Raw genomic sequence first — 15695 nt, 5'->3', positions numbered from 1 at the left:
TAAATTTTTTGAAAACTTATTTAATAATTTTATTTAATATTTAATTTCAGAGTAACCCAAATAAATTTGGACAACTTTTTATATTTCCCCTCAGCGTACAATTTAATAGAGAATTGGTAAGTTTTATATTAAAACTTTGGCTTTCCTTCAACTAGAATATTTATTTTATTATATCCTTCACATCGATAAAAACACAGTTTTTTGAGTTTATATAGAATACTTCATTATTTCTCTAATTGTTTCAGGTACAAATTTTATGAGATACGTTTTCCAAAGAAAAGTTGAATTCCTTACACCATTTGATAAAATGCCCCCAAAAATGGTAAGTTACAAGCTAAAATAAAGATTTAAAAAATTATATTTCATTACATGGTGTTAATTTTTAACAATTTCCATCATTGCTTCCATTTTTTTCCAGCAAGATATGTGAAAAAATTACCTACGATGAATAAAACAAGGATAAGTCAAAATGTTCAAACAGCGAGTTCAAATGAACTACTCTCTGTTCCAGGTGGTCATAATTTTTATTCACAAAAAACATTGTATTAAGAACTTTCATCATAAGTTTTTATAATAAAGTACTTTTGCTTAAAGAAAGTTTAATTTTAATGTATGAAAATTTTCATAATAGTAAAACAGTTTGTTGTTCCTTTAATTATTTAATTTCTTTGTACTGTGGAATGATTGATTTAAAAATAGTTTAGTCGTCGACATTCTAAGAAGCTGTTAACCAATTTTTATTATCGGGTTTCCCAAAAAATAAGCAAGTAAAACAAAATAATACTGACTTTTTAACTTGGTAGTGGTATATAAATCTTATGGCGTTGTAAAAATGAACTAAAATACAATGTTATAGATGAACTAAAATTTAAGAGAATTATAAACTAGGCAAGTTGAAAAAAATCTTAAGGGCTAAATCATGGTCAATATTACTACAGTTTAGTTCATTTTGCAATGGAAAAGGGTTCACTGTTTTTTCAGTGTAGAAATAAAATTTAACAAAATATCTATAGAATTAAAATTTTAACAAAATATTCTATAGAAATAAATTTTGACAAAATTTGGCTATAGAAATAACATTTTGACAAAATTTTCTATGAAAAAAAATGTTGGCAATATTTTGCTTTAGAAAAAATGTGAAACTTTTGTACATACATTGCTTTTCGTCTCATTTTTTAGCGTTTTCCTTTTTGACTACTTAAGCTTGTGTTGACAACAGTCTTGTGAGAAGTTAGAAGAGCGGATGTTCGATATGAATTCTAGAGAATGAAGTGCTCCGTGTACATATTTCAAGCAATGCGATCACACACTTACCATAAAATATTTGTCAACAACGCAATCAATTCACAGATCAATTGTATTGATCAAGTTGATGATGGGGTTTTCGTTTCCTTTGAATTTTATTTTTAAATTTGGAATTTGGAAAATCTAGGGTGTGCAGTTTTTTTTTTTTTTTGTGCTTGAATACGGTTGATGTCCACTTGGGTCACCTTGGGGAATCGGTTTGGTTTACGTTTTTTTTTTTTGTTATGATGGTCCCCATGAAATGTCTCAACACGTGTATGCTGTCAAATACAAATATCTGAAATTGCAAATAAAATTAAGTACATAAGAAATTTTGTAGCAATTTATAGATGCAAATACAATTATAGATGCAAAATATTGAGCAGCAAAGAAAATGCTGTTGTTCAATATTCTGTGGTGTAGAGTACAAAAATCATTCCTTCCCAATAAAATTTAAAATAAACAAAAAAAACATTTAATTTTATAAATATTTAATTAAAACAAACCACTTTTTGCAAGCTCTTTCTATTACTAGGCATATAAATATTTAAATAAGGCTTTGCAGATAAAATAGAATTGTAACATAAAATTTTCTTTAATTAGGACAAATCGCTTTACCTAGAATTATATCGCTAATGTCACCTGCAAAATCACAACAAAGCCATGGGGTAACCACAAAAAATCCTATAGCATAAGATTTTAATTTCATTTTTTTTTTGTTTTGTCAGCAACAGATAATTGCTGTGAATTACAGTCTACATTCGTTTGTTTTTGGGGAGGAACTCAAAAAATATTATATTTAAATTTGCCCTCAATAGACTATAGGCGGCAGGCAGGCATTATGAACTAGCCATCATAGCCATTTTTGAAAACATAACCATTGCCTTGCGCTTTCTCTCCCTCTTAACGTGACTGAAAATGTAACACATTTTTGTTGTTGGGCGAGTTTTTACTCTCTTTCGTTTGATGCTCTCTTGCAACCAATATTGCGTATGAGATTGCTTCGAACAAAATAAAACATCGAGCTAACAGAGTTGCCAGTATTTGGGAGTTTTTTCGTGATTTTCTTCTACAAATTTTATTTGGTCTATCTCTTTGGCTGCTTAATAATTGGCAACACTGTTTTTCCATCACACACAAGAGAAAAACAAAATACTCGCAACATGTTCCTACTTCATAGAATAATTAACGATATATGGGACATCATTTGCCTTTACCCCCCAACTCCTCCACCCATAACGATGTGTTGCAATATTACCATGGCAATGCCACAAAAAAAAAATAACAGAGAACGCAAATATATCACACAATGCATATGTAGCTCTTAATGTACTGTAGTTTGTTGTTGTCAACAACCAACAATGGATTATATTCTGCACTGTGTGTGTGTGTACATATTTGTGTGTTTGTCTAAATGCCGGTATATATGCCGCATTTAAGGTAACATGACATGAATACATTTAACTTATCATCATGTTATAAACAAACCTATTTCTCAGAGCTTTTTTATTCTCTTGTCACTCGTCTCTCATAGATGATGGAGTGTAGGTAAAGTTCTCGATGACAAAGATAGAGGGATATTTGTATTTAGAAGCGCAACTATGAAATCTATAAGGCAAATACACTTGATAATGTTTGCATTTAGTTTTGTTGCTACTTAAATGGGTTATTGTAGATATTCGGAATATATTTACGCTAAGGGTTACCGTGTATATTCAATTTTAGCGTGAGATTGAACTTTTAAAAAACATCACCTTTTCTATAGAAATAATTTTTTTGAGAAAATTTTTAAAAGAAATAAAATTTTGAGAAAATTTTTAAAAGAAATAAAATTTTTAGCATACTTTCAATAGAAATAAAATTTTTAGAAAAAATTCGATAGAAATTAAATTTGAGAAAATTTTCTATAGAAACAAAATTTGAAAAAAAAATTTTTATAGAAATAAAATTTTGAGAAAATTTTCTAAGGAAATAAAATTTTGACGAAATTTTCTATAGAAATACAATTTTTAGAAAAATTTTCTATAGAAAATAAAATTTTGACAATTTTTAGAAAATTTTCTATAGAAAATAAATTTTGAGAAATTTTTTCTTTAAAATGAAATTTTGACAAAAATTTCTATAAAAATAAAATTTTGACAAAATTTCCTATAGAATTAAAATTTTTAAAAAATTTCCATAGAAATAAAATTATTAGAATATTTTCTATAGAAATAAAATTTTCAAAAAATTTCCTATAAAAATACAATTTTTACAAAATTTCCTATAGACATAAACATTTGAGAACATTTTCTATAGAAATAAAATTAGGAGCAAATTTTATTTTAGTTACACTCTTAGAAAAATATGTTTTTCATATGTTCCGATATAAACAAAATGTGTTTCGGGCACAATTTTAAAACACAATATATTTAAGTGCAAACAAGGAATGTTCCTAAACTAACACTAAATGTTTGGGACATCTATGTTAATATGTTAGAATATATTATGTTTGGGGCATGAATGTTTCATAAAAATCATATGTGTGAATGCAAACATATATAAATTTACAAATTTCGACTAAACATACATATGTTGTGATATTTTATTCAAAGCGACAGAGAGAGTATAGAGAAAGAAATTGAGATGGAAACCGGGAGAGTTGACGGCAGAGTCCACGTGGCAAACAAATGTATGTTTCTGTTAAATAATGTTATGTTTGCATGGGCTCGTGGGCGCTGCAAACTATGCTATATAAGTGTAACTTATAATGATAATTATCTACTGGTGACTATAACAGCTACGTAGTCCAGTGGGTAGTATGTTGGCTTACAAACTGTATAGTCCTCGGTTCGATTCTCCGTGCAGGCGAAAGGTAAAATTTAAAAAAATGTATAAAAGTGAATAATTTCTTCAAGATTATTTGTATTACAGAAAAAGGTGCCAAGAACTAAAATATTTCGAGGTAGTGAAAATTACGAGTATGTTAGGCAATGAGCACAATCGTCTTTGGGAAAAATTCTTCCAAGCATATAATATTTTTGGGCTCAAAATGCTTCCAAACATATGATATGTTCACATAAAACAAACATATTAATGTTTCGGCAGTATCTAATAATATATGTGCTTCCTGCAAAATATGTTTGGAACATATGTTAAAGAAGCGATATTTTTTGAGGGTGTAGAAATATAAATTTTGAGAAATTTTTTCTTTAAAATGAAATTTTGACAAAAATTTCTATAGAAATAAAATTTTGAGAAAATTTTCTATAGAATTCAAGTTTTTAAAAAATTTCCATAGAAATAAAATTATTAGAATATTTTCTATAGAAATAAAATTTTCAAAAAATTTCCTATAAAAATACAATTTTTACAAAATTTCCTATAGACATAAACATTTGAGAACATTTTCTATAGAAATAAAATTAGGAGCAAATTTTATTTTAGTTAGAAATATAATTTTGCGAAAATTTTCTATAGAAATAAAACTTTGAGAAAACTATATATATATAGAAATAAAATAAAATTTTGCAAAAAATTTAAAATTTTAAATTTTAAAATTTTCTATAGAAGTAATTTTAGTAGAAATATTTCTATAAGAAAAAAATTTATGAAATTTTTTTTCTATAGAAAAATTTCTACTAAAATTACTTCTATAGAAAATTTTAAAAATTTATTTTTTAGAAAATTTTCTTAAAATTTTAATTCTTTAGAAAATTTCTCAAAAATTTTTTTATAGAAAATTTTGTCAAAATTTTTTCTATAGAAAATATTGTCAAAATGTTATTTCTATACAAAATTTTCTATAAAAATAACATTTTGAGAAAATTTTCTATAGCAATAAAATTTTGAGCAAACTTTCAATAGAAATAAAATTTTTAGAAAAAGTTCGTAGATATAAAATTTGAGAAAATTTTCTATAGAAATAAAATTTGAGAAAATTTTCTATAGAAACAAAATTTGAGAAAATGTTCTATGGAAATAAAATTTTGAGAAAATTTTCTATAGAAATACAATTTTTAGAACATTTTCTAGGTCGAAAACCATTGTTGTTAGTACCTATCTCATTTAATATCATAATTTATTATGGTTTTAAATTCTTTAATAAAATAAAAAAAATAAAATAAAGAAAATTTTCTATAGAAAATAAAATTTTGACAAAATTTTCTATAGAATACAATTTTTAGAAAATTTTCTATAGAAAATAAATTTTGAGAAAATTTTTGTTTTAAATTAAATTTTGACAAAAATTTCTATAAAAATAAAATTTTGACAAAATTTCCTATAGAATTAAAATTTATAAAAAATTTCCATAGAAATAAAATTATTAGAATATTTTCTATAGAAATAAAATTTTCAAAAAATTTCCTATAAAAATACACCCACCATACAAAATAACATTTTGCTCTTGAAACATGTTTGAGGTGATCATATTCCTTCTCTGCGTGTAAATTTTTAAAAAATTTCCTATAGACATAAACATTTGAGAACATTTTCTATAGAAATAAAATTAGGAGAAAATTTTATTTTAGTTAGAAATATAATTTTGCGAAAATTTTCTATAGAAATAAAACTTTGAGAAAACTATTTATATAGAAATAAAATAAAATTTTGCAAAAAATTTAAAATTTTAATTTTCTATAGAAGTAATTTTAGTAGATATTTTTCTATAGGAAAAAAATTTTGAGAATTTTTTCTATAGAAAAATTTCTACTAAAATTACTTCTATAGAAAATTTTAAAAAAATTTATTTTTTAGAAAATTTTCTTAAAATTTTAATTCTTTAGAAAATTTCTCAAAAATTTTTTTATAGAAAATTTTGTCAAAATTTTTTCTATAGAAAATATTGTCAAAATGTTATTTCTATACAAAATTTTCTATAAAAATAACATTTTGAGAAAATTTTCTATAGCAATAAAATTTTGAGCAAACTTTCAATAGAAATAAAATTTTTAGAAAAAATTCGTAGATATAAAATTTGAGAAAATTTTCTATAGAAACAAAATTTGAAAAAATGTTCTATGGAAATAAAATTTTGAGAAAATTTTCTATGGAAATAAAATTTTGACCAAATTTTCTATAGAAATACAATTTTTAGAAAATTTTCTAGGTCGAAAATCGTTGTTGTTAGTACCTATCTCATTTAATATCATAATTTATTATGGTTTTAAATTCTTTAATAAAATAAAAAAATAAAATAAAGAAAATGTTCTATAGAAAATAAAATTTTGACATTTTCTATAGAATACAATTTTTAGAAAATTTTCTATAGAAAATAAATTTTGAGAAATTTTTTGTGTTAAATTAAATTTTGACAAAAATTTCTATAAAAATAAAATTTTGACAAAATTTCCTATAGAATTAAAATTTATAAAAAATTTCCATAGAAATAAAATTATTAGAATATTTTCTATAGAAATATAATTTTCAATATTCAAATTTTGACAAAATTTTCTATAGACATAAAAATTTGAGAACATTTTCAATAGAAATAAAATTGTGAGAAAATTTTATTTTAGTTAGAAATATAATTTTGCGAAAATTGTCTATAGAAATAAAATTTTGAGAAAGCTATATATAGAAATAAAATTAAATTTTCCAAAAAAAAATTTCTCAAATTTTTCTTTTCTATAAAAAAATTTCTACTAAAATTACTTCTATAGAAATTTAAAATTTTTTTAGAAAATTTTCTTAAAATTTTAATTCTTTAGAAAATTTTTCAAATTTTTTTTTATGGAAAATTTTGTCAAAATTTTATTTCTATAGAAAATATTGAAAATAGAAAATTTTAAAATTTAATTTTTTAGAAAATTTTCTTAAAATTTTAATTCTTAGAAAATTTTTCAATTTTTTTTTCTGGAAAATTTTGTCAAAATTGTATTTCTATAGAAAATATTTTCAAAATGTTACTTCTATAGAAAATTTTGTCAAAATTGTATTTTTATAGGAAATTTTTTGAAAATTTTATTTTTATAGGAATTTTTTTTTAAATTTTATTCTTATAGAAAATTTTGTCTAAATTTTATTTCTATAGAAAATTTTGTCAAAATTTTATTTCTATAGAAAATTTTGTCAATATTATATTTCTGTAGAAAATTTTCTCAAAATGTTATTTATATGGAAAATTTTGTCAAAACTTTATTTTTACAGTAAAATTTTCTCAAAATTTTATTTCTATAGAAATTTTTGTCAATTTGTTTTCTATAGAAAATGTTCTCAAAATTTTATTTCTATAGAAAATTTTGTTAAAATTTTATTTCTATAAACAAATTTTTGACAAAATTTTCTATAGAACTAAAATTGTTACGAATTTTTCTTTAGAACTAAAATTGTGACAAAATTTTCTATGTAAATAAAATTTTTGAAACTTTTCTACAGAAATAAAATTTTGACAAAATTTTTTATGGAAATAAAATGTTTACAAAATTTCTTATAGAAATAACATTTTGACAAAATTTTCTATAGAAATAAAATTTTCACAAAATTTTCTATAGGAATGGGAGCCACCGTGGTGCAATGGTTAGCATGCCCACCTTGCATACACAAGGTCGTGGGTTCGATTCCTGCTTCGACCGAACACCAAAAAGTTGTTCAGCGGTGGATTATCCCACCTGGTGACATTTCTGAGGGTCTCAAAACTTCTCTAAGTCGTTTCACTGCAATGTGGAACGCCGTTCAGACTCGGCTATAAAAAGGAGGTCCCTTGTCATTTAGCTTAACATGGAATCGGGCAGCACTCAGTGATAAGGGAGAAGTTCACCAATGTGGTATCACAATGGACAGAATAGTCTAAGTTAGCCTGATACATCGGGCTGCCACCTAACCTAACCTTCTATAGAAATAAAATTTTGAGAAATGTCTGTTTAACATAAAATAAAATTTTGCAAAAATTTTCTATAGAAATAAAATTTTGACAAAAATTCTCTATAGAAATAAGATTTTGAGAAAAACTTCTATAGAAATAAAATTTTGCAAAAATTTTCTATAGAAATAAACTTTTTAGAAAATTTTCTATAGAAATACAATTTTTAGAAAAATTTTTTATACAAATAAACTTTTGCAAAAATTTTCTATAGAAATCAAATTTTGACAAAATTTTTGGAAAATTTTCTAAAGAAATAAAATGTTGACTTAACTTTCTGTAGTAATACAATTTGCACAAAATTGTCTAGAGAAATCAAATTTTGACAAAATTTTCTATAGAAATCAAATTTTGAAAAATATTTTTATAGAAATAAAATTTTGACAAAATTTTCTTTAATAATAAAATTTTGTCGAAATTTTATTTTGACAAAATTTTCTTTAATAAAATTTTGTCGAAATTTTATTTCTATAGAAAATTTTGTCAAACCTTTATTTCTATAGAAAATTTTGTCAAAATTTTATTTCTCTAGACAATTTTGTGCAAATTGTATTACTACAGAAAGTTAAGTCAAAATTTTATTTCTTTAGAAAATTTTCTAAAAATGTTATTCCTATAGACAACTTTCTTACAATTTTATTTTATTATAGAAATTTTTTTCAAAAAAAAAAAAAATTATTTCAATAATAATAATTGTCACAAATTTCGATTTAGTTTCAGTTAAAGAAATAGGTTGTTGTTAATAAAAGTAAAATTTCTATAGAACTGTATTATTTTCTTTGCCTTTAGCAAAACTTTAAGTCAATATTATTTAAAAATTGTAATCTCCAAAAACCAATACCAAAAATCATTTGTGGATAAAACTTTCCAAACAAACATTAAATGTAACTTAAATGGGAACACAACCCAGTTTAATTGAACTCTGTGCTAAATTCTTACCAAGTCATGTCCAACACGTCTCAAGCCCAATTCTTCAAGAAAGGGGGGGGGGGGGGGCTTCAATTTGTCAATAATACTCTTAGTTAGTAAACACACAAACAAATCGACGCAAATCAAAATCTTGTCTTTGTGTACTTTAAAGTTGTTACTTGAATGTACAGTGTCTCAAGGGGTGATAAAATTCAAAAGAAATAAAATTTACAAAAAAAATTCTTGCTGATTGACGAGGAGAGGAAAACAGAAACTACGAAAATGGGTCCCATAAAATTGAGACCCAAACGGTAAATGAGGAAGGACCCCACAGAAAATGGCCCCATGAAAATTAGACCTGATTTAGAATTTCCTTGGGCCTATTTTCATAGCACCAAAAAAAACAAGTAAGGAAAGTCTAAAGTCGGGCGGGGCCGACTATATTATACTCTGCACCACTTTGTAGATCTAAATTTTCGATACCATATCACATCCGTCAAATGTGTTGGGGGCTATATATAAAGGTTTGTCCCAAATACATACATTTAAGTATCACTCGATCTGGACAGAATTTGATAGACTTCTACAAAAACTATAGACTCGTGCTTTAAGTCGGCTAATGCACAAGGGTGCAACACAATGTTAGTAAAAAAATATGGGAAACATTTAAATCTGAAGCAATTTTAAGGAAACTTCGAAAAAGTTTATTTATGATTTATCGCTCGATATACATGTATTAGAAGTTTAGGAAAATTAGAGTAATTTTTACAACTTTTCGACTAAGCAGTGGCGATTTTACAAGGAAAATGTTGGTATTTTCACCATTTTTGTCGAAATCAGAAAAAGATATATATGGGAGCTATATCTAAATCTGAACCGATTTCAACCAAATTTGGCACGCATAGCAACAATGCTAATTCTACTCCCTGTGCAAAATTTCAACTAAATCGGAGTTAAAAATTGGCCTCTGTGGTCATATGAGTGTAAATCGGGCGAAAGCTATATATGGGAGCTATATCTAAATCTGAACCGATTTCCACCAAATTTGGCACGCATAGCAACAATGTTAATTCTACTCCCTGTGCAAAATTTCAACTAAATCGGACTAAAAAATTGGCCTCTGTGGTCATATGAGTGTAAATCGGGCGAAAGCTATATATGGGAGCTATATCTAAATCTGAACCGATTTCAACAAAATTTGGCACGCACAGCTACAATGCTAATTCTACTCCCTCTGCAAAATTTCAGATTGGGGTAAAACTCTGGTTTCTGGGACCGTATTAGTCCATATCGGGCAAAAGATATATGTGGGAGCTATATCTAAATCTGAACCGATTTCTTCCAAAATCAATGGGGATCTATTCTGAGCCAAAACACATATTTGTGCCAAATTTGAAGTCGATTGGACTAAAACTGCGACCTAGACTTTGATTACAAAAATGTGTTCACGGACAGACGGACAGACGGACATCGCTATATCGACTCAGGAGCCCACCCTTAGCATTTTTGCCAAAGACACCATGTGTCTATCTCGTCTCCTTCTGGGTGTTGCAAACATATGCACTAACTTATAATACCCTGTTCCACAGTGTGGAGCAGGGTATAAAACGAAAGGCCACACTGGGATTTTAAGATAATTGAATTATTTGTATTTGATTTATTTGTAGAAATAACGATTTGAAAAAATTTTCTATAGAAATAATTTTTTTATAAAATTTTCTATAGAAATTAAATGTTGAGAAAATATTCCTATATCTATGGAAATTTTTGAGTAACTTTTCTGTAGAAAAAAAAAATTTGAGGAAATTTGCTATAGAAATAAATTTTTTAGAAAATTTTCTATAGAAATTAAATGTTGAGGAAATATTCTTTAGAAATAAAATTTTCTATCGAAATAAAAATTTGGCAACATTTTCTATAGAAATAAAATGTTGACAAAATTTTCTATAGAAATACAGTTTTGACAAAATTTTCTATCGAAATAAAATGTTGACAAAATTTTCTATAGAAATAAAATTGTGACAAAATTTTCTATAGAAATAAAGTTTTGACAAAATTTTCTATCGAAATAAAATTTTGACAAAATTTTCTATAGAAATAAAATTTTGACAAAATTTTCTATAGAAATAAAGTTTTGGCAAAATTTTCTATCGAAATAAAATTTTGACAAAATGTTCTATAGAAATAAAATTTTGACAAAATTTTCTATAGAAATAAAGTTTTGGCAAAATTTTCTATCAAAATAAAATTTTGGCAAAATTTGACAAGGAAGGACCCACAGAAAAGGGCGGTATGAAAATGGCCCCATGAAAATTACACCTAATTTGGAATTTTTAGGCTCAGTTTCCTGGGGCCTATTATCATAGCACCAAAAAAACTTGAAATTTTGAAGCTCAGTTTCCTTGGGCCTATTTTCATAGCACCAAAAAAAAAACAGGAAGGCCACACTGGGATAGAAATAACGATTTGAGAAAATTTTCTATAGAAATAATTTTTTTATAAAATTTTCTATAGAAATTAAATGTTGAGAAAATTTTCCTATATCTATGGAAAATTTTGAGAAACTTTTCTATAGAAAAACAAGTATATACAGCAGTAAGTTCGGCCGGGCCGAATCTTAAATACCCACCACCATGAACCAAATATTAGAGTTTCCTTTGAAATTTCAGGAGGGCTTGAGGACTTGAGGACACTTCCCGAAGATAAATTTAAAAATTTCACCTATGAGGACTATATCAGATTCTGGAATTATAAGAACCATTTTTGTTTGAGTTTTAGAGGAATCATTAACATCTCTTGTGTGCAAGTGTGCAAGAAAATTATAAAATAACGTCTTGATTTGAAATCTTAAATCTGTAGAATTTCACCCGAGAAGTAAAACCTGGAAATTTTACATTGTGGTTCAAGCAATTTTCATGATCAGTGCGCCTTCTACACCCTCAAGAAGTGAAGTAGGTCTATATGAAGGCATTACCAAATGGACCGATAAAAACTTAATCCGATACACGTTTTTGTGAGCCTAAAATACCAAAATATTTACAATTTCAGGCAAATCAGATAAAAACTACAGTTTCTAGAAACCCAAGGAGTTAAATCGGGAGATCGTTCTTATGGGGGCTATACTAAAATATGGACCGATACTCACCGTTTTCGGCACACCTCTTTATGACCCGAGTATACCTCTACATTTCCAATTTCAGGCAAATAGGATAAAAACTTCGGATTCCCAAGACCCCAAGAAGTAAAATCGGGAAATCGGTCTATATGGGGGCTATACCAAAATATGGACCGACACTCACAATTTTTGGCACACGTATTTGTGGTCGTACAATACCTCTAGATTTCCAATTTCAGGTAAATTGAATAAAAACTGCGGTTTCTATAAGCCCAAGACCCCAAATCGGGAGATCGTTTTATATGGGGACCATACCAAAACATGGACCGATACTCACAATTTTTGGTACACGTATTTGTGGTCCTACAATACCTCTAGATTTCCAATTTCAGGTAAATTGAATAAAAACTGCGGTTTCTATAAGCCCAAGAAGTAAAATCGGGAGATGGGTATATATGGGGGCTATACCAAAACATGGACCGATACTCACCATTTTTGGCACACCTCTTTATAGTCATAAAATACCTCTAGATTTCAAATTTCAGGCAAATTTGATAAAAACTACGATTTCTATAAGCCCAAGACCCCAAATCGGGAGGTCGGTTTATATGGGGACTATATCAAAACTTGGACCGATATAGGCCATCTTCGAACTTGACCTGCCTGCAGACAAAAGACGAGTTTGTGCAAAATTTCAGCACGATTGCTTCATTATTGAAGACTGTAGCGTGATTACAACAGACAGACAGACAGACAGACGGACAGACGGACATCGTTATATCGTCTTAGAATTTTTCCCTGATCAAGAATATATATACTTTATATAGTCGGAAATCGATATTTCGATGTGATACAAACGGAATGACAAACTTCTTATACCTCCGTCACCATTCTATGGTGGTGGGTATAAAAATTGAGGAAATTTGCTATAGAAATAATTTTTTTAGAAAATTTTCTATAGAAATTAAATGTTGAGAAAATATTGTTTAGAATTAAAATTTTCTATCGAAATGTTGACAAAATTTTCTATAGAAATACAGTTTTGACAAAATTTTCTATCGAAATAAAATTTTGACAAAATTTTCTATAGAAATAAAATTTTGACAAAATTTTCTATAGAAATAAAATTTTGACAAAATTTTCTATAGAAATAAAATTTTGACAAAATTTTCTATAGAAATAAAGTTTTGGCAAAATTTTCTATCGAAATAAAATTTTGACAAAATGTTCTATAAAATTTTGATAAAATTTTCTATAGAAATAAAATTTTGACAAAATTTTCTATAGAAATAAAGTTTTGGCAAAATTTTCTATCGAAATAAAATTTTGACAAAATGTTCTATAGAAATTTTGGCAAAATTTTCTATCAAAATAAAATTTTGACGAAATTTGACAAGGAAGGACCCACAGAAAGGGCGGTATGAAAATGGCCCCATGAAAATTACACCTAATTTGGAATTTTTACTTGAAATTTTAAATTTTGAAGCTCAGTTTCCTTGGGCCTATTTTCATAGCACCAAAAAAAAGGAAGGCCACACTGGGATTTTAAGATAATTGAATTATTTGTATTTGATTTATTTGTAGAAATAACGATTTGAGAAAATTTTCTATAGAAATCATTTTTTTATAAAATTTTCTATAGAAATTAAATGTTGAGAAAATTTTCCTATATCTATGGAAAATTTTGAGAAACTTATCTATAGAAAAAAAAAATTGAGGAAATTTGCTATAGAAATATTTTTTTTAGAAAATTTTCTATAGAAATTAAATGTTGAGAAAATATTGTTTAGAAATAAAATTTTCTATCGAAATAAAATTTTGACAAAATTTTCTATCGAAATAAAATGTTGACAAAATTTTCTATCGATATAAAATTTTGATAAAATTTTCTGTAGAAATAAAATGTTGACAAAATTTTCTATAGAAATAAAATTTTGGATTTTTCCTGGGGCTTATTTTCATAGCACCCAAAAAAATTTGGAATTTTAAGGCTTAGTTTCCTGGGGCCTATTTTCATAGCATCCAAACAAAAAGAAATGAATTTCTTGGATTTTAAGATAATTGAATTATTTCTATTTGTTTCGATTTTTAACCACTGTCTCATTTATCTCTCTTTAATGCCATGATAACTTTCTGACTCTTCTTATTCTTCTATGTCATCGTCTGTCTCTGTTTGCAATTGTAAATCTCTTGGCAATGGGCTCATCTGGTTTTTGTTTTTGCTGTTATACCTTTGGTAAATACTAGCATACCTTTGTGACAGTCAGAGAGTGTGGGGTGTGTGTGTGTGAGCGAGTGTGCATCTGTGAAATCTTTGAAATTGAAAGCACTTGCACGTAACTTAATACCCACACATTTACACTTACATTTGTCAATGAAGGGGAAAATCCAAAATGAAAAGATTTCCTTCGGCAGAATTTCTTTTAATTTATCCTTTCATTAAAAAAAAAAAAACATGGAAGAGAAATAACATTTTATTATTACTACACATGAAGACATTAATTTCTTTATGGTATATTTTTACCAAAAAAAAAAATAATTTCTTAATTTTATATGCTATCCCAGCAAAAAAAAAAGCGTCGCCAAATAAGCAGTGAAAATATTCTTTTTGGATCCGGAAGTAGTGCAAAATTGACGCAGAAGCGATGAATTAACATGGGCTTGTCATAGGACGGATGTCCACCATTTCAACAGCCGTTGCACTGAATTTGCATCACTTCTTAAGGTGTGAAGCGAACCCAATGTTTTGGATGTGAATTAAGAAATTTTGTGATATTTTGACGAAGAAATAATGTTTAAAATATTTTATGACTTTTAATGCATTATAACGCTTGTCTGGAACGTTTGATATCAAATATTTTCAAAAAATCGCAATTTTTCCAAAAAGGATTTAGCATTTTTTCGTCAAAATTCAAATAATTTGCACTGTTTTATTAATTCTTAATCCGTTTTTAACCTTTTTGAAACAATAAAATTTTAAGTTTCCCTTTAAAAATATGAAAAAACGAGTTATAAAAAAATTGACTCAAATAAACTTCCTGTGCAGTTAAAATAAAGAGGACATTTTTGGAAGTGCTTTTAAAGTTGTGCCTTTAGAATAACTTCCAATTTTTTTTTGCTGGGATATTAAAGAAACCTCCAACAAGGTAGAATAGCGTCGATCTCAAATCGATTAATTTTATTCGAATAATTTATCAAACGCCTTCTATTATTTGATTTACTCACTCACACCACTCCCTCCCCACTGAACACATATCTGCTGTTCACCCATGATTGCTATAATATTTACTGAGAAAACATTTACTATTTACCTTTAATTAATCTCTCTTTGTGTAAACTAAATAAATTAAACAAATAAAAGTCATATCAAGTGATAACCGCTTGGTAAAACAGAATTATAACCAAATAACGTTCAATGGAAATTATGAACAAAGTCTGAATATGACGTCATTGGTAAAGCTTTATCTTAGAGATCGTGATTATAATAAAGGGAGAGATATAAGCACATCAAAATTTGATATGCACTCTGAGGAACGAAATTTTTGA

General features: G+C 26.6%; 1 protein-coding gene across 1 annotated transcript in view; it reads right to left on the bottom strand.

The window, feature by feature from the left end:
• Positions 1-15695, bottom strand: part of MYPT-75D (Myosin phosphatase targeting subunit 75D) — a gene marked incomplete in the record, with an annotated part of 265876 nt that overhangs the window by 186670 nt on the left and 63511 nt on the right. The window contains 1 exon segment of the mRNA XM_075307586.1: positions 1315-1582.

The sequence above is a fragment of the Haematobia irritans genome, chromosome 4, assembly GCF_050003625.1.
Source record: "Haematobia irritans isolate KBUSLIRL chromosome 4, ASM5000362v1, whole genome shotgun sequence".
NCBI classification, from domain to species: Eukaryota; Metazoa; Arthropoda; class Insecta; order Diptera; family Muscidae; genus Haematobia; species Haematobia irritans.
This window is presented reverse-complemented; position numbering and strand designations above follow the sequence as displayed.